General features: G+C 41.7%; 1 protein-coding gene across 9 annotated transcripts in view; it reads left to right on the plus strand.

Annotated features, from left to right (window-relative positions):
* The first annotated feature begins 12,644 nt into the window (after positions 1 to 12,644).
* FLRT2 (fibronectin leucine rich transmembrane protein 2) overlaps positions 12,645 to 22,655 on the plus strand; it is a 62,428-nt gene continuing 52,417 nt past the window's right edge. The window contains exons 1-3 of one of the 9 annotated variants that reach the window (XM_030949376.1): positions 12,645 to 12,793; positions 12,970 to 13,102; positions 13,532 to 14,448. The gene's annotated coding sequence lies outside the window, so the exon portion shown is untranslated. The other 8 variants (XM_030949379.1, XM_030949381.1, XM_030949377.1 and 5 more) reach the window with 8 other exon arrangements.

Genomic DNA, 22,655 nt, shown 5'->3' on the forward strand with positions numbered 1-22,655 from the left:
CCATCAGAAACATGTTTCACAAATACTTGTGATCTCTGGTCTCAAGAGATATGGTTCAGTGAATTCACATTAAATATGCTGCTTTCTCTCTGGTTTTGTTGCATTTTAAGTAGGAGTTATCTTAAAATTTTATTTGCCTTTAGATAAGTAAGCAAATTAAATTAAAGCCTTACTTATGACTCTTCAGCCTGTTTCCTTTCCATTAGAATCAAAGGGGACGCTGTTAAAGAGGTTAGCTAGTAATTGCTGAAATATCCTATCTAGCAGCAGGAGTCTCACGCATAAATGTACGCAAGAAACTAATTTAAATGTCCTTAATTGTAATTATCCCATTTACCCCTTAATACTACAAAAGTATTTTTGGATGCTTTAAGAAATATATTTCATTCACCCAGTAGGCTCTGGAACCATTATCCTACATTGTGTAAATAGATATCCTGTCACATAATTATATTCTTCTATCATTATATATTTAACTATTTTTTGAGTTCTCTTTACTTTTCAGCTACAAGTCCAGCATACCCATGGAAAGAAATGGTAAAAAACCTGGATATGTGCACAAACATCCAGCAGGCACACAATTAACCACTGGATCTGCAGAGATCACTGCAGCAACTTGCTCATAATTCGACTTTTCTCTTACCAGTACCAAAAATCATCTGCATGTTGTTATGAGACCTAAAAATGAATACAGTTGCTATCAATGTAAACCCTTTACTGAGATGTGAAGGATGCAGAAAATCTGCCATCTACTTTGCAAACAGGTATAACTAAAACCAAGGATTACATCAGTGAGAAAAACTGCTTTCTTAACAGAAACCCACAATGGAAGGGTGAAGGGCCATTCTTGAGAAAATATCAAACCTTTTGCAACATCATTTGTATGGCTTTTTCAACTTCTAAGAGATGTTATCATCAACTGCTCTGAAAATAACTACTGCTCTTAAGTTAGAAGCAAAACATGGCAAAAGCAAGCAAGCAGTCAGACTGATATTACTTTTATGACTTAAGAGTTCAGACCTTGTAAGAAAACAAAGTTTTTGAGGTTTCAACACAGCAAGGCACCTACTGCTAGCCATGATGACTTGTGAGGATCCTTTTGAAAAACTGGAGTCCTTTGGCTAGTTATATTCTTCTGAGAAGAGAGAAGAAGAATTTCTGTCCTGATAATACCAGAAGACTCCTTCCACACCCAGCATTCAATGATTAGCCACCCAGCAAGACATCCAGAGTAGATGCTCTGTGACTTACACTGGCTTAAAAAAGGGCATTGCTCTTTCATTACTGCCCAGCTAGATTTGGGATTTATAAAGAGCTAACACACAATTTGACAATTTCCACTAACCTGAGTGGGAAACAGTCCTGTGGTGACAGAACTCCTTCACAGAACATTAACAGCAGGTAAGCAACCAAAAAGAGTGTGCTGACGTGTTCAACTGGAGTAGAACACATGCCAGGAAGTGATGTTTTGTCTTCTTCACACTTCCAGAATCATCTCCCAGATGTACGGTCTGTGCAGGGTTGGAAGGAAGAGTCAGATCTTTTATTAGTGTGCCAGTTTTGCTTTGTTGGCAGCTGGGGTTAAACCATGACAATTAGAAAGCTGCAGACTTGTTTGAATCCAAACACACTAGAATTATATGGAGAGACAAGTTGTATAAATGTTGAATTTGGCTTGAAGATTGTATCAGTAGAGACAGATCCCTGGCTATGTAAATATATTTATTTGTGTATACATTGCACTTGTACACTATACACTGTATATATGAAAATCTCTGTGTTGGAAAGAACTAAGGAAAAATTATTTTCACAAAATACTGTGCTGGAAAAGGTAATAAAACAAAAAAAATCCTTAATTTGCATTTAACACTGAAAAGTGATTTGTTTGCCATGGATTTTCATGGTTTGAGAAATACATCCAAGTGAAAATAAATAAAAGAATAAGTGGCAGGCTTCTGGTTAACAACACATTGAATCTAAATTAATAGGAAACAGCATTTAGATACCCACTTGCTCCCAAACTTGCTTCAATTCCTACCTCACATTTTCAGTTCTCGTAACTTGTATTTTCTTTTCAGACTTTTTCTAACACTTCCATTGAAGACTGCACAAATAGTGTAAATGATACTGTTCTCTGCATCTTTTTCTTTAGGGAGGTCTTTTTGTAAATATCTTTCAAATCATGTATGGTGCTATGAGCCATCTTGTCACTCTTTCACACTGGAGAGAGGAGCTGATGAGAAGGGAGAGGTCACAGAGACATAGAAAATACAACATAAGGCAGATGAATTCTTTGGATAAAAGAAGTGGGAGGTGATTAATTTAGAGGGCCATCATAATCCTTCCTCAAAACATGACCAAAATCCTGGCACTGCATTCCCAAAATGTAAAACAGGTCACAACCTTCCTTTTTTCCAAAATTCTTTTGTGCTCTGGTGGATGACCAGAAGGTATCTGCTGAGTTTCAGAGACAGCAGAAAATTATTGTTTACCAAAAGATAGGGAAGGACTTCGGACATGTGGCCTGAAACACCGCTGGACCCAGTTAAAAATCCTTTCACCTCTATTTGACTCATGAAGAAGACTTTCAGTGGCAACTACATAGAGCAGTAGACCCTCTTCTTGATCAGGAATTGTGCCACAAGGTCCCAAATATAGCCAGTCACCCTCTGGCTCCATACTTTAACTTACAGCTCTCTCAGGCCTGTTACTCATGTACTTCCCTGGCAGCTGTGTGGCAGGAGGAGGAAAGCCAGAAAACACTGAATTTGAGCAGTTAGTGTTAGGTGGAGAGGCTGAGCAATTAGCAGTTGAGCAGACATGAAATAGCTTGAAATGATGCTGTCAGATATTCAAGAGAAGAGAGTTTTTGCTTTGACCTGCCATTACTAAGCAGACCTGAAATGAGGATCGCAGTTTTCCCTGGTATACCATGTGCTGTGTTTAGATAAAAAAAACATTGGTGGTAACACATGAGGAGAAAATTTTAAAAGATACAGCTTGTGGGGAGGAAAAAAAAAACCAAAAACATGTGTATGTCATTTCTAGAAGATGTTGGTGGTGTAGGGTCATCTCATCTTCCACTTCATATTGCCTTTGCCTATAGGCAGGTTGGTATTGAGTTGAAAGCTGGTATGTTTTGCTATCTGTCCTGCAGGGGCAGAAACAGCTGTATAAAATGCAAGAGTGGAGATTAATGGGGGCATTTTCCCTGACCCTTTTTCATTTTCTTTTGTAAGTTATAACGGCACAGCCACTTGTGCTTATTACATTGCACTTTGTGATTTAGGGCTTGAGATTCTGTGCTAAGATAAAAGGAGGTTAAGAAATGAAAGGGTGGGGGAATGAAGGAGGGAAGAGGAGCACAAGAAGAGAAAATCAGACAACATGAGAAGACTTATGTCCTTTGAAGTAATAAATAAGTCTAAGTTGGGAAGTAATAGAAATAGTTAATCCACAGTATACTTCAGCACAGATGAATAACAACAGCCTCAATGACACAAGAGGCAGCAGTGGCACAGTCAATCTATTGGCAGAAAGGAGGTGTGAGGTAGCAGAGGAGATTAAATAGCAATGAAGAAGAAGCAGCCAGTAGGCCTGGCTGTGCTGTAGCATTTAGCTGTACAAATTATATGGCAGGAAAAAGCAAGCTGAACAAAAAAAATTAAAGAATTTTCCACAGAACACCAGAGAAGCAGAGAACACGGGAAGTCAGAGATAATGTCTCGTCTGTGGCCCTGAAGGACAGAAAAATAGAGTTCCTTCTATCTGGTACAGCTGGAGTTTGGTTTTTCACCACTTGCTCAGGAAAAAGCTCTGAACTTGTTCTATTCACGTTGTGCTACTAGCTGTTTCTAGTTGAAGTTTAGAAGTTTTTCCAGAGCCATGTTGTACTATATGCTCATGAAGATCACGAAATAGACTAGAAATAGAATTCCTCAATCTTTCAAACACGAGTGGCTGCCAGGAACCTTGGATAAGTACCTATTTCTTGATTGTTTCTTAGGAATGAATGGCAGCATTGATAACAGGTGATGTATTCTGGTGTTTTGGAAGGAAAATGAGAGAGTAGCAGCTGGGATGTGTGGGTGGGTGATGCTGTAGTTGACAAGGAACCGGTAACCAACAAAAGAGTGGAAAAGAGGAAAAAAGATTTTGTTACTAAAGGAGTTAAGGAGATTATTCCATTTTGTTTGCGGTGAGAAGGTTCATTGTCATAATCTGTAGTAATGTACAATAGCTGAAAATTCAAGGTAGACAATCTCAAATGTATAATTGGCATTGAAGATAGTTAGTCATCATGATGGATTATCTCGTTATGTTTCCATGCTATGGATTCTTTTTCAGTTAAAATTTACTAGCTGAATAAAAACATTTAAAAATCAAATTAGACCTACTCAAGCAATACTTCATAGACTCCTTAGATTATTCCATTGCTAATTTTAAAAAATAACACCTGTTAAATATTAGCTTACTTTCATAATACAGTGTATATTAAATAATTCTAGTATTTATAAAATTAATTGAAATTAAAACAACATATGAAAAGTTAAGAAGGCTGGTGAAGTATTTGTACCTTTTGACCTGGCTTCTGCTCTTTGTATTAAAGCTATTTAAAAGTTCACACACACTATCAGAAATTTCACTTTCGGTGAAAGTAGAAAAATTAATTACAGAGAGATATTAATGTAAACTGAGTTTCAGCAGATTTCTTGTGACCTGATATTATTTCTAGTCTAAATAATTACCAAACATGAAATAGTGTCCTGTTCACCTGAGCTCAAGTAAATAAAGTTCCCAGGCCTCTGAAACCTGCCTACATGAGGTAATGATACCACTATTAATCTGACTCTGCTTAATGCAAAAACAAACCCATCCCCATTTGTTTTCATTTTATATAAACCACCATAGTTTCATTGATTCCATTATATCAATGTGCCTCAGTTAAGAATCTGAAACATAAAGTATATACTATTTTATCCTTCCACAGTAACCTTCTGTCTGATAACCTTCACCTACTTATGAAAAGGATTTTCTTGTGAAGGAAAGGTTATTCATTTGTCCCATCTTACTGATAAGGAACACAGTATCTGTGCAGCCCAAAATTAATGTTTCCATATTTACTTCTTTCAAAGCAACCTCATAAATCTGAGGTTTTTATCTAATTTGTGAAACACCTTCTATAACCCAGTTTTGCCCGGTCTTTTAAAATAAGATATAGTAAAGATGATGAGACAGGTACCTAGGAGGAAAAGGATAAGCAAAAGCAAGTTGTATGATAGAAAAAAAAAAAGGAATATTTTAATTAACTAAAAAAAACCCATGATGCATGATAAAACCAAGAAGAAATGAAAATCATCAGTAACAGTCCTTATCCCCTTCTGGCTACCAATCTAATATTGATCAGCCGACAATTTTGCAGAAATTACTTACAATAAGTGCTTTTGAGTTTTTGGCTATGTCAAGGATAATGTCCAGAGTATAAAAGATAGCTTAGGAAAAGGTGTGTAGGTTGTTGTGGTGTATAACAGGTCCTCAATACTGAGATTTATCCTGCCTTGCTGGGGCATGTTAGTCTTGTAGAAAAATAGGAGTGTTGACTACAAATTCCTGCTAAATGCAGAAAAAAAAAAAGCATTACCAATATTTCTGGGTTGAAACTGCCAGAAGATTACAAAAACACCTGGTAATTAAGAACAATTAAAAGCAGAAATCAGCTAGCAAGAAGTAATGGATAGTCCAGGAGAAGTAAATGAGGAAGAATGCAGACAAGTGCAGAAAGACGTACGTACAGAGCGTTCAAAATGCTAACGGATGACAGACAGTTCAATGCAGATAAATGAAGTGCAATTATGACTTTGATGAGCCTTCGTGACACAAGACTACTCTTTGTTCCAGATAAAATATGAGGAATATAGATGAAAACAGATGAAAAAAATGAGAGACAAGTCATTGCGCATCATTAATAAGAGATAAGAAACAGAAAGAAAAAGACAAATCAATGCATTTAATGAATCTTAATAATCCAATTGTCTGTGTCTCTGGATTAGTACGTGCATGCTTCATAAAATATGATCATTTAGAAAAAACTAAGAAACAAAAGGGAGCTTTTTCATGTTCTGTTAAATACAAGGTGTCTAACTGAGCACTCGACTAGAAAAAGATCATCAGTTTCCCTGACTTCTGCTTCTTCATCCATAACTTTTTCATCAAGATATGTAACTTGAACAATTGGCCAGGTGGTTTATGAATTTTTTGCACGTTTCTCTGAAGTGTCAAATAACGGCATGGTCAGAAGTAGCAGGGTGTTGGCACAGCTATACCAGTTCTCTGATTCATTGCATCAAAAGTTGTGCAGTCAGTGTGATCTGACTCAGCTGACTCAATAGAGTTTGCCCTGCAACAGCAGGAGACATTTTTGTTCCATTTATCTCCAAGTATAGAATTCCAGATTTGTGATAGTAACCAAATGGGTAGAAAGCAATTTAATGGTCTGTCTCTTAGTACAACTACAGAAGAGATGTTCCCAAAGGATCTACTCACATGTCTCCAAGAACAGATTTCCTAGGAAATGATAAATTTAATATCATCCCCTGCAAACCTAAAATAAACCTAGCTAAGTCAAATAATTCTATCAGAGGATAAGGTAGGTGCAGTAGACAACAGCCTGAGGCTACAGGTAATGAAGGGTTCACAGGTACTGACTGCAACACACTCCTTGGCTCAGGTATCTCATGGCACAAACATTATTCAGCATTTCTGGGCAGTTTAAAATGTAGAATAAAAAGGGAGGGGAAATCAAAACAAACAATCCAATAAATGCAACTTTAGCAGTAACAAAAAGTGAAATAAAACCAGAACTGTTAACTCCAATCTTTTCTTAGTTACAAAATTGAAAATCATGGTATTTAAAGCCTGCATTTGTAATGGAAATCATGACAGCAATCTATGACATGATGTGGAATTGTAACCCAGTATTCACTAGGAATTCCTTTCTTCCAATAATTATCTCATTCACTTATTTTGTCTTGGTTTGTTAATTGGTTTTTGGGTTTTTTTTAACTTTTTTCTAGTTTGAGGATTTGCATTCTTGAAAGTTGGAGACTTTTTTTTTAACTTTAAATTAGAGCTGTGACTATTGACTCATTTGCAGTGGGGGATAAACACTGGTTAAAGTTATTACCTCCCCCAGTTGTCCACCCATCCCTTTCCTCATTTTCCCTCAACAGGAAGAGCTTTTTTAGGCTGGCAGCATCCCCTGATAGTTATCAGTTTACAGCCTAGCAAAAAAAAAGGAAGCTGGAAATTGACCCTGGTCAGAGCTAGTACATATTTTGCTGTCATCTGCAGAGGTTCAAGAATACATCTCAGTAATAACTGCTGCAAAAAAATATACTTGCAGGAGCACAGCAGAAAGTTTTGATCAATAATTGCTTGAGTCTCCTCAGAGCAGATGACTGTAAAAGTCTGTGTGTCTCAAGCAATAGCCTTACCCTATTATTGGGGTATTACCAGGAATTATCTCCATCACATGATCATCAGTTGTAAGAAGAATTATAAGACAACTGTTCAAAATGGTAACAGTGTATCTCCTCCCTGACTGTCCAATCTCATGCACAAACATGAAGAGACTAAGAAAAGAGAAGTACTGACAGCATCTGAAAAGAGCTTAAAACTTTCTCATATGTAGATGAAATATTCTATCTTTCAGATACTTAGAGCAACAGACTATCCAGTATGGATTGGTAAAACTAACTACTGTTGGAGGAAAGAGCTTGATCTTGTTTGTTACTTTATGAACTGGCCCTTCAGAGAACTGATGTTATGTATTCATCAATGTTTTCAGTAAGTTAGGTGTGCAGTTACTGGTGGCTAGCGTCATAAATCCAGAGTCCTGGGGGAAACCATGGGCCCTGACCAGATCCATCCTTCCCTGGGAACCTCCTTCTCACTCCTTCTCTCCAACTCTGCTCTGATGCAGGGGCTTTGTGTCACCTTGGGGGTGCCCAGATGCAGTCACTACCGGACATGTGCAGGTCTCCAGTTCTCTCTTCTGGATGGACATTGGACAGGCAAGATAGCCGTCTTTCCAGTCCTGTCTCCAGCCCTCTGTGAACACTGAACCTGGATCTCCATCCTGGCATGCCTAGGGATATTAAAGAACCCTACACGAAGCCCCCTTTTTTGTCCGCCCTGTCTCCCTTCCGCAGGACTGGCTGAGGGCACTGCCTTTTTCTGGGATCACCCTTGACTTCCAGCTCATTCTCCCTTTTTCTTGCTGTTCCCTACACCAAGTCCAGCAATAAGCTGAAAATTATGAGAATGCTAAGACTGACCATAACAGTGTTCAATAGCCAACAACCTTTGAGACCAGAGAAATCTAAGGACAAAGGCAATAAGAGTTTATACTTAGCCTATTCTGTTCAATAGTTGCTAAGACTATTTGTGTTTGACAAATGCAAGAAACAAACACCAAAGATGTTCCTATAGTGAAACCTCAGCTTCTCTGAGCTTGCAGAAATCCATCCCTCTGATGAACAAATTCTGACAAATATGCATATGCTTCAAAATTAAAAAAGAAAGAGCCAAAACCTGAAAACTCTTCTCTCCCTAACTCATTGTTTGGACTTCCTAAAGTTCACCAATTAATGATTACATACTCAAGCTTCTTCATTTTCTCCAGGGAGGATTTCACTCTCTTCTCTAACCCTACCAAAAAGAATATCTTAACTTCTTAGCATTCTTTTTGCCTGAGGCATAGAAAGGAGGATCATTTTATGATGTAAGTAAAAAGTTCAGTTTATCCTGGGGGTATATTCCTGGCTCTGCTTCATAACTACTCCACCTAGGACACTTTAATTGTGGTATGTTTAACAAAATAATCTCATGGTAGATTTCAAGTGCAATTTGTCACCAAGTAAGCAGAATTAACTGAAGAGAAAACCCATCATAGACTGAAGAAGTGTCTGTTTGAGTTAAAAGAAAAGAAGAAGCAGACCTCAATTACTTAGTTATAAATTCTGCAAGACAATTCAATATATATGTACACACATGACTCAGGAAATGAATTTTCCATATGCTGTTATCTTTGCATATAGCTGGGGTTTTATATCAAATGGTCAGTACTGTCTCAGAGGTTGAATGTATATGGCATATATAAAAGGCAAAATTGGTCTTTCCTCAGGGATTGTTCAAGGTCTTGAGAATTGCAAAGACTGCTGAATGGAAAACACAATTCCACAAGAAGAATGGAATTGCCTAACAATGACTGCTAGCTGAATTATGTTCACCCTAAACTTGCAATCCTGGTGCAATTCTGCAGATGGGTTTTCTCACAAGATGGTTCCTTCAACATCCCATCAGTGAAGCAAATTTAGACTTTTCCAGTTCTATATATATGGAAATGAAATAAAAAATCTACTGGCACTAGGCACCATATCCCTCATAATATCCATGAGTAAGCAGCCTCACAACTTTTAGCACTGCGTTTCTACTTCAATGTAATACATGTCACTCATAAGCGCACATCCCTTCTCTTTCTCTCAGTAGGCCATGCTTACCTGGATGGGTACCTTTCATAGGTTCAGTAGATCTACTCAGAGATCCCTGTTCCTCCTAACAACATTTCCCTTAAGTCTAAAAGGCAGTGCCTCCCTGTTCATAAAGAAATTACTGAAGTGACATAGAATCTCTCTTACTAAATTCTGACAAAATGGTTTTGGTCTGAACAAAATTAATCTGGTGCCCTATGTTTTAAAAGAGTTGAAGTTGTTGACTGTTGTGACAACCTTCCTATCCCCCTCAGTCCACAAATCTGTGATGTGGGTGCTTTGCAGTGCTAAAGAGCAAGACAAATGGTTTCACAAGATATTTTCACTGCTTCAAAATCCTCTTGAAGACCTGAAAGCTTACTGCTAATTTATCAGGATTCAAAACAAATACCATCTGCTGAGTATTCTTTTTTTTTTCTTCCTTTCAGGTAATCAGTCTGTACCATGGTGACATGTTTTTCTGCCCTCTAGTAATAGTCCCTGGAACAGGGACCTCTTGTGCACCAGCATGCCAAGATTATTGCTCATTTATTTCTGAGTTTGGAGGCAAAATCATGTAGCCTCTGCTTCTTGACCCTGATGGTCAGGGTAACATTTTTATAGCTTTTTCTTTAGATAATTGAAACCAATTTTCCTTTTCACTTAATCTTTTTACAACGTGTTCTTAAATAAATAAACAGAAAAGACTAGGAAAGGCTTTACCAAATGATGCCACCAGTTTATCAGAATCTAGGGACTAATCCAGAAAAGGCAAAAATCAATACATTTCAATAGAAAACTTGAATTCTCCATTGTATCCTATGACACATAATTAGCTGATACTGGAATTGAAAGAGAGTTAATAGTTGTCAGATAGAGCTTGAAATATTTTGAAATACTGTAGACCAAAGTTTGCTAACCTTGTGTAAAGTGACACATGGAAATCAAGCAAATATAAAGCCAAAGCTATGCCATGAGCCTTGGGGTCTATATTATAAACTGTAGCATTATTTTTATGTTCTCTCTTTAAATAATATTGAGACATTTTGATCAGGCTAATCTTTTAAAAATAATGTTCTCCTATCCAACTTTTATATATTCTCATTATTCTAATGTTCATCCATGTTTATTGGGCTGAAAGAAAACTGGCTCCTTGTTCTGGTTTAGGGAAAATCTGGGAGGAAACTTCCAAAGAGGTCATTCTAGAAGGCAGATTCAAGTGACCCTTCCCCCTACTGGTTCAGGGAAAGATTTCCTTGGTGAAAAGTGGAAAAAACCAATTTATTTAACAAGCAAAGTATTCTGGAAGTTCACTTTCTGAAAGCAAACTCTGTGCTTCTTCTCCCCTCTTTGCTCTTGGAACCAGTCTTAAAGGTGCAGAACTTAATATCCAGCATAAACAGAACAGACAAATGGTGATACAAGCATCATAAAGTCACTCTAGGACATTCCTCTTTGATCATTAAGAGGCACTCTGTCATAATTATAACCCTCTAGAAAGTACAAAATTTACAGAAATTGACTTGACAGAGACAAAAGTGAAAGAATGATTTGAGCTTGCCAAACCTGTGGATAAGAAAGTACAAATAAATATGATTTTTTTTAATCAGTAGGAAATTAGAATGAGTGAGCTCTTGCACTCCCATGGGAGATTGGGAGGATAGCCTTGTGATCAGAAAAGCATGTTTTCTCTACAGTAGATTGATAGTCTGCCTTCTAGGCTTCTCCACTTAGAATGAAAGAAGAGCACTGAATGCAGAAGGGGCAACTTAATGAATGCTGTGTGACTTTCACTGAGGTGTTTCAGCTCTATATAGTGAAGCAAGAGTTTGTCTGATAGAAGGGTGTGGATTATTTTTTCCAGAAACATAAAGGTGCAGTGACAGAACCATAGATGGAAGATATTCCTTTATTTTAAAAGCCGACTATGACAATGAAAAGGACCTTAATGATTACACTTAGAAAATGTGAAAGTAAAAACTTATGTTGGCTATTTGTATGTTATTCAGAAGGTTTTACTTATGCCTTCCACTCATCATGGTAGGTTAGGTCAATCATAAATTAATTCTTTTTTTCATATAGGTGTTGATTTCAGTTTTTCTCATTATTCTATCTTCCCTTGCATAGCCTATACATGAAAGAAAAAACAAATAAAACCACAAAGAAACAATCCATAACAATGTTTAATGACTTCTGGATTTTTATGTCATGATTTAGCCACTCTAATTACCTTAATTTTATCAAATTCAACTAAATGTTCATTGGATTGATCTACATTTGTGCAACTGTCATCAGCATGAAAACTATGGTAATTAACATCAATATTCTATAACTGTGTCTACCTGGTTCCCTTCCCCTTCCTTTCTGCCCCTTTCCTTCCTTTTCCATCCCTTTCCTTTCTCATTCTTCCCCATCCCCTTTCCTTTCCCTTTCCTTCCTCAAAATCCTTTTTAATAAGCTGATTTTTCAAAATTTGATGAAGAATATATTTAGTGATTTTCCCCCTTCTGTCAGCTGCATGAATTTAAGGCCAGAAGTAAAATTTTACATTACAGACAAAATTGAGATTATTCAGTATGATTTAGACCAACCTCTCAGTCACAAAATTATTTCCATTTCCTTTTAGCCTCTTTCTTGCAAGCTGCAGAAAGCAATCTAACAATATAGCTGGAAGAAAAAATATTTAAAAAAGACGCTTTCATTTTTATAACATTTCTTAATGTTATCCGATCTTACACATCCTATAAAATAAGTGAGGTTGTATTATGGATCAGTGGACCATCACTCCAGGCTAGCCCTCTTGTATGATCGCACATAATTTAAAGAGAATATATTTCTATATTCTCCTTTTAGTTTACAGCTTTTCAACCATGAAAAGCGGTTTGCTAGCAAATAAATAAATAAATGCATCCTTGACACATTTATAGTCTGGTGATGGTGAGGGCAAAAATTGTTTAAAGTCCAAGTAATCGGACTATTACCAGGGTTACGTGGAGAGGGGGGAGGGGTGTGCAGCAGTTTAAGCAGAGCGTGTTGGAAGGAGCGAGGGGGGAAGTGTCCATCCTAGCGCTGTGCTCTGCTGCCACCTTGGCCGCGCCGCGGGACGTGCAGGCGGCCCCGCTCCGCGCCCGCGGAGCTCCCGCTGCGCGCCCGCGGCAGCGCTCCTGCCCCTGCCAGCGGAACCTCCCTCGGCCAGGGCTACTCACGGCCCCCCGCGTCACTGCTGTTACACACTGGACAAGGACATTTGTGATGTCTAAAGGGTCAGTTTGGGGGGAGTTTTGGGAAGGGGGGGTTGAGTGCGGCTGGGGGCTGTTCTTCAAATGAGGTTCATTTGCCTGCTGTGCTTAAAATCGGAAATTGGAAATGTGGATGGGAGGAGAATATCTTTTTTCCAGTCCTTTTGCTTACTGTAGGATTCATCTCCTCCCTTGTCCAGCCTTATCTTACACATCTAATGAAGAAAGCTCTGAAGTTCCCATTCATACACATCTACCTGCCTCTCCATCCTTCCTACAGCATGACCACAGGGGCTCTGGAAGGACCTCCCGGAATACCAGCTGCAGCCAGAGGTCGTGTGTTTCCCCCTCCTTTTTTTTTTTTTTTTTTTGGGGGGGGGGGGTGGGGGCAGAGAATGGCGACAGAAATATCATAATGCACTGAAAATATATATAAATGAATTCTAGGCAACCAATAGAGTTTGTTAATCTTGTTTCCCTGTTGTCTTGATGTTGTCTTGACATCGGGCTCTGGACTGGTGGTACACATTTTGGAAAGCTTTCAAGCACTTCATTACTTTATTTCATCTTTGAATTGCACATGCTTTTCTCTCAGTTTTAAGATTTCTTGTGCTTAGGAGGAAACATGCTCTGACATGCTGGAGTTTTGTGGTGGTAAATATTTCCTTTGAGTACAAAGTGCGTGTGTGAAAAAGGCTTTTTTTCCTTTCTTTCTTTCCTGAAAATATGTTTCTGTCTCACTTGCTACTTTCTCTGTTGTAGTTAATAACCTGTAAAAGAGCTGATTCTGGAGATCTGAGTGAAATGGCACTTTTGGAATTGTGCTTTTAACCACACCACTCTGGGGAAAGTGCAGAAGCTCTGTATATGCGCATATAAGAGGAACTCGTGCCATGCAGATGAGTTTGCAGACACGGTGACAGAAAGGGACCACAGGTGAGTCCCCAGCGATCTGCTTTGCCAAGAGGATTTTTCCAGTCCCTAATCACAGAAAAGCCCTCCATCTGCTCCCCAGAGTTGGCGGTTCTCATCTGTTTCAAGTGAAAATAACCAAGAATATAAAATGGCAGGTATAAAAGAATGCCCAGCCAAGTAGCCGTGTTGTCCTGCATTCCCCCCAGCCAGCATTCCCCGGTGCTGGGATCTCGGTCCCCGGGCGAGAGAAAGAGCTGCGAAGGGTTAAGCCGCTGACTTTCTTGCTAGGCAAAGTTTGAGGAAGAATATGTCTGAGGCTGGATACGCTGCAGCCCCGCGTTTGAAATCTGTCACCCTCACTTAGGAGCGCTGCATCTCTGGCTGTCACCGGTGAATAATGACGGCACGGCGATAAGATCGCTCGGCGGCGGTGCGCCGGGGCCGCCTGGGGGAAGAGAAGACAGGAAATTGCGAGGCGTTTAGCCTCTTCAACGGGGTGTTCTTCAGTGTCATCGGTGGGTGTCAGGGTCAAATGACCGGCTGGAGAGCAGTTTGGCACGATAATTTCTTTCCTCCTTTCCTTGAGAGCAACCTTGGGTGTTGGTGACTATTGGCAGCTATGGAAAACAGAGACCTCGGTGGTGATCCTTAAAACAGTACCATGCTGGAGCCCAGCTGTGCTGACACTTTCTCCCCTTTCAACCTGCCGGACCCGATGGGCTTTGGGTGACCTACCGAGAAGGAACCCACTTCCGCAGGAGCAGGTAACGCCTGATTAAGCCACTTGCTGGATTGACACAATCTTGATTTGACCAAAACGTGTCCTGAGTATCATTCACTGATTTGAAGTGTAGCCTGGTTGAGGGTCCGGGGACAGGGAGAGGAACAGGAATAATTCCCCCTAATCCCTCTGAGATTGCGGAGCAGGGCAACTGCCTGCAGCCCTGCAGAAGTTTTTAACATTCCCACTTTCCTCCCTCATTAGGGGCACAGAGGGCAGAAATACTTGTGATCGACAATGGCCAGCTCTGCCTCCTGTGCTGACGACAGGTTGCTAGTATCGGGGATGTGGAAAACAGAGGGACAGGTGGATTATACATGAGATTTTTTCGCCAGAAAAGGCACTGGTTGTCCATCAGTTTCATGAAGGAGACATAAATCATACTCAAATAAGAACTCTGAAAAGTATGCAGGGGCTAAGAAAGAAAGATCTAAAAAGTTAAAAAAAAGAAAAAAAAAAAAACAACCTAGCACATTAGCCTTTGTACTCTACGGAACTCCTGATCCTTTCATCCCTCGGGACCAGCTGGCAGCTGCGAGCAGTTTCGACCACGGAGCAGCCCCTGCTCCGGGGCGGGGATGCGGGCTCTGACCGAGGGACTGACCGGTGTCACACCCTCTTCTTCCCGGCCGGCTGGACCCGCGGAGGGCCCCGGGCTGCCTCCCCTCCATCCTGGGGGCGTAAAGCAGGGAGGGAAGCGGGGTCTCGTCCTTAACTCTCTTCCTCTTGCTGAGTCCTCTGAGAAATGCTGGCTACCTGCGCTCCCCGTCCGTGCTCGCTCCCCACCCCCATCACGCCGCGTAGGTGAGGGCACAAGTCCTTCTCCGAGCGAGCAGGCTGCGCGGCTCGGTTCCGCGCTGTCCGTACGCGGGGACTCTCCGGAGCCCCCTTGGGGGGCAGGAGGCGGAGGGCAGGGCGAGCGCGGGGGCAGGAGCTGCGCCGAGCGCACGGCGCTGGGCTGACCCTCGCCGGGCTCCTCGTACGGCTTTATTGAGCCTTTGAAGTCGTGAGTGGTTTAGCCCCCCCAAGCGAAGGGCGAAGGAGGCGCGGAGCTAATAGCGAGTGATTCAGCTTATGAGGTACGGCCGAGCAAATAGAAACACTGAGCAGCCAGAGGTGAGGGGGAAACCAACCCCGAGGCATTTCGGTTCCCTTTTCTGTTTCCTCGACACATGGCATTGATCAGCTCCCTCTCCTCCATCCCTCCTCAGCCCGTTTCTTAAAGTAACTTGCAGCAAAAGCTGTGCTGTGTGTTTCCTTTACTAATGTAGGAGTTTGAAGAAAATTCCCTTTGCACACCCCACGTCCTACCTTGACGGCTGTATCCTATCGCTCAAGTGCTTCTCGGTATTAAAAAGCCTTGTCTTTAAGTGGACTTTCCAGGACAAGGCAGTAGCCTACTAAGGAGCTGGACGGCGGGGGAAGGGTTACTCGGAAACAAGCGCAGACAGCCCGGCATGCACACACACACACACACACACACACACACACACACACGCTCACTCATGTGTACACACACTGAATGTGTACAGGAGAAATAGGGGGGTGGAGGGGAGTGGGTGTTGTTACCGCTTTAGGGCAAAAGGCGGTTTCTCCAGAGGTTTTTAAGTCTTTAGGCTGATGATGAAAATCAGCAGAATACTGGACGAGGTCCGTCTCTTCCCTGAGGGTTGGAGATTCTTTTATTCTGTGTTATATTTGTTGAACTGGTGCTGTGTGTCTAAAAGTTGGCAAGGGAGGAAGGAGAGGAAAAGAAGGGGGTGGGGGAGGCGGGCTTGGCGGCTGCACATGAAATATCGCCATGTTGGTGGAGAGCACGGCTGTAATTATTGCTAGCGAGGGCATCTCCCAGAACCGCCGCTCGGGGAGCGTCTCAGCTCACTTCCCGGCTTCCCTTCCGACACGCTCCGATACACTCGGAGAGTCCCCGGCGCAGCGGTGCGGGGCAGTCCCGCCGCGAAGGACGCGGTACGCGCACCTTCCTCTCCCGCAGCGCGGCCCCGGCGGGGAGGCAGGGCGGGGATCGGGTCTCCGCAGCCCGAGCATCCCCCAGCAGCGCCGCCCGCTTGGTTCACGTTGCTGAAAGCGGGGGAGAGGGAGAGCCCACACAGATGTAGCTGGCTAAATTGTCCTCAGCAACCTAGGGGTTAAAAGCAGCCGGGGGGGATGGGGGGGACGGGGAGGGAAATAAGGAAAGAAGAAAAAGAGAAAATCTAGCCTGACTTTGCCTCTTGGAAAGCTTTAGGTTGCAGCCCTGCCTTCCAAGCATTCTTTAAAGTAGAAATGTGGGAGGGACTCCAGGAGAGAGAGAGAGATGGCTATCAACTGAATTCATTACTGTAAACATCTCCCTGGGGTGTCAGGCAGGGAGGAAAAAAAGGCACGACTTACATTAGCAGGGAATAGTGAGATGTGAGGCATCACTACTGCTAAGATCATCCTGCAATCCCGGCTGGAGGCAGGCGCAGGACTTGGAGAGAGCCAGACACACGCTCACAAATATACTCACATACATGTGTCCGATGGCTTCTCCGACTTACGCGGGTCCTGGGTCGCCGTGCCTGCTCCTCATGTGATCTTTTCATAATTTCCAGAGGACAGAAAGAAAAAAAAAAAAAAAAAAAAAAAAAAAAGAAGGGCAAACAACCAAAAAATCCAGAAAGAAAGAAACCCCAAGACCAAGCGTAGCCGCGGTCCCCTGTCGTTTATTTTTTTACCGGAGAAGGAGGAACGGCGGGGGAAAGAGAGAGCGAATCGAGGAGAGAAAGTGCGTTGGGAATGCCAGAGCCGTGGGCTGCGCGCCGGAGGAGGAGGTGGCGGAGCAGGGGGTAGGACGATGCCGCCGCCTCGTAAGGGCGGAGGAAGGCGCGGGAGGCGCGGGGGTCGCTCGGAGCGGCGGCGGCCGGCGGGGAACGGGCCCGCGGGGCCGGCCGGGAGCGGCGCCGGGCGGAGGGCGGCGGCGGCCACCACCGAGGAGCGGCGGCGGCAAAGTTTTGGTGTGGGGGGCCAGAGGCGCGGAGGGGGATCACGATCGGTGCCGGCGAGGGATTCCCAGACACCGCCAGGTACAGTTGGGATTTCATTTCTTACTCTTTTCCTTTCTGGTAATTCTAGCCCCGGGCGATCTAAAGCCGCGGTGCCCTTTGCCTGCTCCCAGATGGCAAAGTTGCGGAGCCGGGATCAGGCTGTGTCAGAAATACCGCCTTGGCCACGTTAGAGCCCCATGTCCGCGGCGCCGGGCACGCACAAGTAGGATTTATGAATGGCCGGCGGCAAGTGCGAGCAGGGTCCCCGCGCTGCTTTGCGCCGGCGTGTGGCTCAGGAGCGGCACTCGGAGCTGGCAGCTGCAGCCCGGTCCCGGGTCCCCGGTCGCGTTTCACAGCCGAGCAGGGAGGGTGCCGAGCCTGGCCCCCACCCCGCGGGGAGGGGAGGGCCGAGGACTCCCCCTGCGGCAGGGGCACCGGCAGAGCGCCCCTGTGAGCACCACCAGCGGCTCTGTTTGGGAGGTGGCTCGGGGAAACGGGACCTTTAGAGGTGAGCCTTGCTTGGGAGAGAGGTAGTCGGTTTAGTTGTGCGCTGCCGAGTGTTCAGGAATCTACGGGGAGAGTCGGGAGCTGCGCCCGGCAGGAGGATCCGTCAGATCCCCATCAGCAGCCTCCGGAGCGGGGCTGGCGGTGAGTGGGTGGGGGAGAGGTTAGGGGGATCGGATAGAGATTCGGAATACAAAGGAGCCGTTCAGAGACCTGACGAGTTAGACGGGGATCTGACAAAATAAGAATAAATACTACGGGGGGCTAGGTGCGTGGGGATGGTGTGCGAACAAAAAATAGCAGATGGCAAAAGGAAGTCAAGCAGCTGAAAAGACCTCTCTTGAATATGATATAAAACCCCATAAAAGATAAATAAACAATCATTAAAGTTAGGAGAATAAGATTCTCCACCTTCTTTTCGGAGTGGGAAGCAGTCAACAGGAGCTTTTAATTAATTTTAATGGAGGAAATCTGTTTTAGGGCTTACAATAAGCTAATAAATCCAAGGCACAAATCCGTGTAAATTCCTGCACTGTGTGTGGAAGGTACTGATTGTATTTCTTCAGATACTGCCTTTTGCAGTGCAGCGTTCAGCCAAATAGAAAGGGAGAAGTTCCTTACACGAGGAGCAGGAAAAGATACTAAAAGCAAGTCAGACCTCTCCCTCTCTACCTCCCTCTCCCTCTCTCATTCCTTCCCTCTCCCTCTATCCCCACCTCTCTCTCTGAAAGTGAGCGTGTGTGTTAAAGAGAGGTTTATTTACGGTAGCTAACTTTACAGTGCTTGCAGGGAAATTAAACCAGTTTAGAGTTGAGATTGATCAGTTATTGGATTTAATAAACCCAACTAACCATACAAAAACCCCCACAAATTTCCATGGACTAAATTCCTTGCTGCACTCACTGACATGATCTTTCTCCAAAGAAAGACCTTTACATATTTGTAGTTTGAGACAAAGCTAATGAATTGATTTTTGATATATGTATTTTTGGAAGGAGAAAAGTTCATCCTGGCATTTTTTTCAAAACTCTTAAAAGGTACTGTACCTATATCTCTATTCACCTTTCTTTCCTTTCTTCTTTGGAAGAGTCAATATATGCAATGTTATCACTGAGATATAAACTTTGCATAATGAAAAAGATCTAAACGTTGCACAATAAAAAAATACATAACAGAGGTGATTTTAAAGTCATTATTTCTATGTGCCAAAAGTGATGTCAGAATGTGAGTGTTGATCTTGTTTCTGAAAATTATGTGAGAAGAGATTTCAGGAAACTGTTTCAATGGTTGTTCTGTGTGCTGATATGGTAGCGAGGCAGTTAAGAGAGTTCAGGCCTGGAGAACTGTAGGTAAAACAAGTCAGAGCACTGTGCAAATACAGTGTCTATAAAACTACCTGTGACTAGAACAGTCATCAGTGTTTTCCAAAGTCCAAGGCTTTAGCAAGAAGTGAAGCTAGAATGCACCCAGCGTTCTTAAGAGCTGCTCCTCACACACACGTACACCCTATATTTTGTATAAGGTGATGTTATCTGTGTTTGGCTTGGGGAAGTCTGGATCTAATTTGAGCCACTGTTACAAGTTACATTTATATCCTGGCCTGCTGGATAGCTTGATTTAGGATGTAGACATATCTCCTTTGCGCAACCCTACACCCTTCCAGTTGGAATCTGCATTACATAGGCTGTGCTTTCCTTCAAGAATCAAGAATGTGCTTGCATTCAGCTGCTTAAAATAGCAGTATCTAAAACGTGGGATGCCATTAGGGCTGACTTCCCTACCCTTCCTGCAGCAAAGGAGGAGAGACAGAGTTTTACCAAGTGAAGAAAACAAAAAGCAGTTAAAACTAGTGCAACTATCAGGCTTTTCCTGTACTGAACTGTCTATTTAAAGGACTAGAAAGAAGGCACACTTAAGATAATACTGTTTCCAGGAAGGTGAGAGCTTTATTTCTTAATCATTTCTGTTACTTCTTTAATCTCAAAATGAGTTCATTTTTGTCTAGGATACTTTCATGTAACTTTCAGGCTTTCACTAGGCAGATTCAAATCCAGTCCATTACTGACCTCTATCTGTGAGAAGGGTGTAGTCAATGGTGCATTTTTCCCTCTCCATAGTGGATAGGAAGCACAGACTATAAATTGTTTTAGTCTTTTATACCTGCAAATCACCTAGTTTTTTAGGTTATCAATCTTATATTCATTGCAAACAATGTGATCTTTCAATTGTTTTAAGCAGGAAAAAAAAACAAACCCCAGTTCCAAACATGAAAGCGCTTTCAATCTGTTTCAGCTATTCCAGTGATAATATGATAAATATTTGCAAAAATCAGAAAAACAAGAAGTAACCAGTGCTGTTGAACATTAGTAATAAATGAATTGCATTTATGTTTGTTGGATGTTATAATACTTACTCTAAAGCAGGCTGAACCTGTGTTTTATTGCTCCTCAGTGCTTACATAATTGAAACTCGAGAGAAACACTCAGAACAGATATACTATGAGTAGAGTTTATGGTAGCAGGGTGTTTAAAAATGTAAGGAAAAAAAAATCCAATGCTGTCTATATTGGGAATACATGTCCGAGATCAAGCAAAAAGGGGTCTTTATAAAACAAATGGACTTTTTTAGGGGATTATTAAACCCAACTTCCCGATACTAATTTGCCTCTTGTTTATATCCATAACTATATTCCATATTTTAGTTAGTGATTGCAAATGGCAGTTAAGAACTTGACCAGCAAAATCTTTGAGTAGATGAATACCTCTGTTTGACATTTCTCAGATTGTAGTTGATTACCTCAGCGCTTGGTAATGCAGTGTTTTAAGGTGTTTCCTTCCCTCCCCCTTGGGCAATTTTTTTAGGAGTCTTTCTGCAAAGCTTTTTATTTATTTCCTCAAGAAACCAAAAGAGTTGGAACCTGCCCCAGAGGTGTAAAAAATTTTTTTTCTTTTCTATTTTTTAAATGAATATTTTTATTATTTTTTCTCTTATTAAAAAATAGAAAATAATAATATATAGCTGTTATTTTTTTAAAAGAAGACTAATTGGACACTGATGATATGAGCCTCAGTTTCCCTACAGCTATGTGTAACCCACACATTTCAAGTAATTGGCTTATTTTAAAGAAAAACAACTACAAAAATATCATCATTAAAATGATGGCATGTTTTATTCATTTATTTTAAACACACCGAAACCTTAATCCGTTGATGATACTCAGGAAAGAAGTGTTCGAAATAAAAGCTCTGCTCTGTTTAATAAATTATATTCTAATCACATCAAATGATATGCCTCAGGAATACTACAATTTAATCTGATACTACAATACTACAATTTTCAGCCACTGGTGAAAGGTGTTGGGACCTTTGTATACCTTTTCTTTTTTTAATGGTCTTCCCAGTTAACAGGTTGTTTGTTTGGTTTTTTCTGTCTTTGATTCCTTCTTCTGATGTAGCCCCTTGAACTGTATCAAAATTAAATACTAGCAGCAACTTGAATCCATCATGCTCTATTCAGCATTCCTGGAAACTTAATGATGCAGAACAAGGTCTGTAAAGTTTCCCTTTTTAAAAGAAGTCTTGTGTTTCAACTCTACCTAGAAACAGTCTTCTGTATATTTTACTTCAAGCTATGACTGCTTTATTTGGTTGGAGGTTTTTTTCATAAATCTGTCCTAGCCTAGTGTAATGCAAGGATGTATTTGAAAAGGCATATGACACAGAAAATTGTCTATCATTCAAAGGTACTGTCTTTGAAACTGTTTAAGTCCTTTCAGAAAAAAAAACCAAAAACCTTTTTTGGTATACATGATCAGACCATTGCCAGATTTGGTCCTGCAAAGTGATGGCTTTACTTTGGCCCCAGGTGAGAGGTGACTTGCTTCCAATAGGCCCTGGTCAGGAGATTACTGTGATGGTCTGCAGTGTGTTTTTGCAAATCCTGACCCAGGCAGAGACATACCTTGAGCCACAGAATCCAGTACTTACTTTCCAGTACTTACTTTCTTTTAGCATCATTTATTTTATAAAACATCACAGTGAAAATGTTTGGGTGAAGTGACAGAAGCTCTGCTCTTTGGCCAGAGTTCGATTGTGTCCAGGTTGTCATTGGTAATCTAATTATCTTAAAAATATCATACAGATATCAAGCTAGTTCCTTCTTGATGCCTGAATTAATCTAAAGCAATTCCAAAAATTCTCTTCAGAAAAAAATTTCAAGATTTTTTAAATGACTGAGATCTTGTGGGAGCATTACAAGCAAAAGATTTTGGAATTCCATATCTGATTTATTAGACATTCATTGTCATGTACATCTGGGTTCAGGAAAGCCAGGGCAGGCTGATGCTACACATTTCTCTCATAGTAAATGCAGTAAACTATGTGGAAGTACTCCCTGACCTCTTGAGAGGAGAGAAGGTGAGAGCTCTGAATAAAAAGCCTCATCAGTGCCTCCCAAAGCCAGAAATCAGTGTGCTGCAGTGTTACTCCCAGTTCTCACTGTCAGCTTTTGTCATTCCTTCACAAAACCAACAGGTCAAATTAAACTAAAGAGTAGAGCTTTTTCTAACAGTGCTTCCAGTGCTGCACCACGTAGCTGCACTAGCAGCTCATACCTGGCCAAGCTGTTCCATAAGAGCTAGCCAAGAGACATCATCTTTAAA

This window comes from Camarhynchus parvulus, chromosome 5 (genome assembly GCF_901933205.1).
Source record: "Camarhynchus parvulus chromosome 5, STF_HiC, whole genome shotgun sequence".
Classification (NCBI taxonomy): Eukaryota; Metazoa; Chordata; class Aves; order Passeriformes; family Thraupidae; genus Camarhynchus; species Camarhynchus parvulus.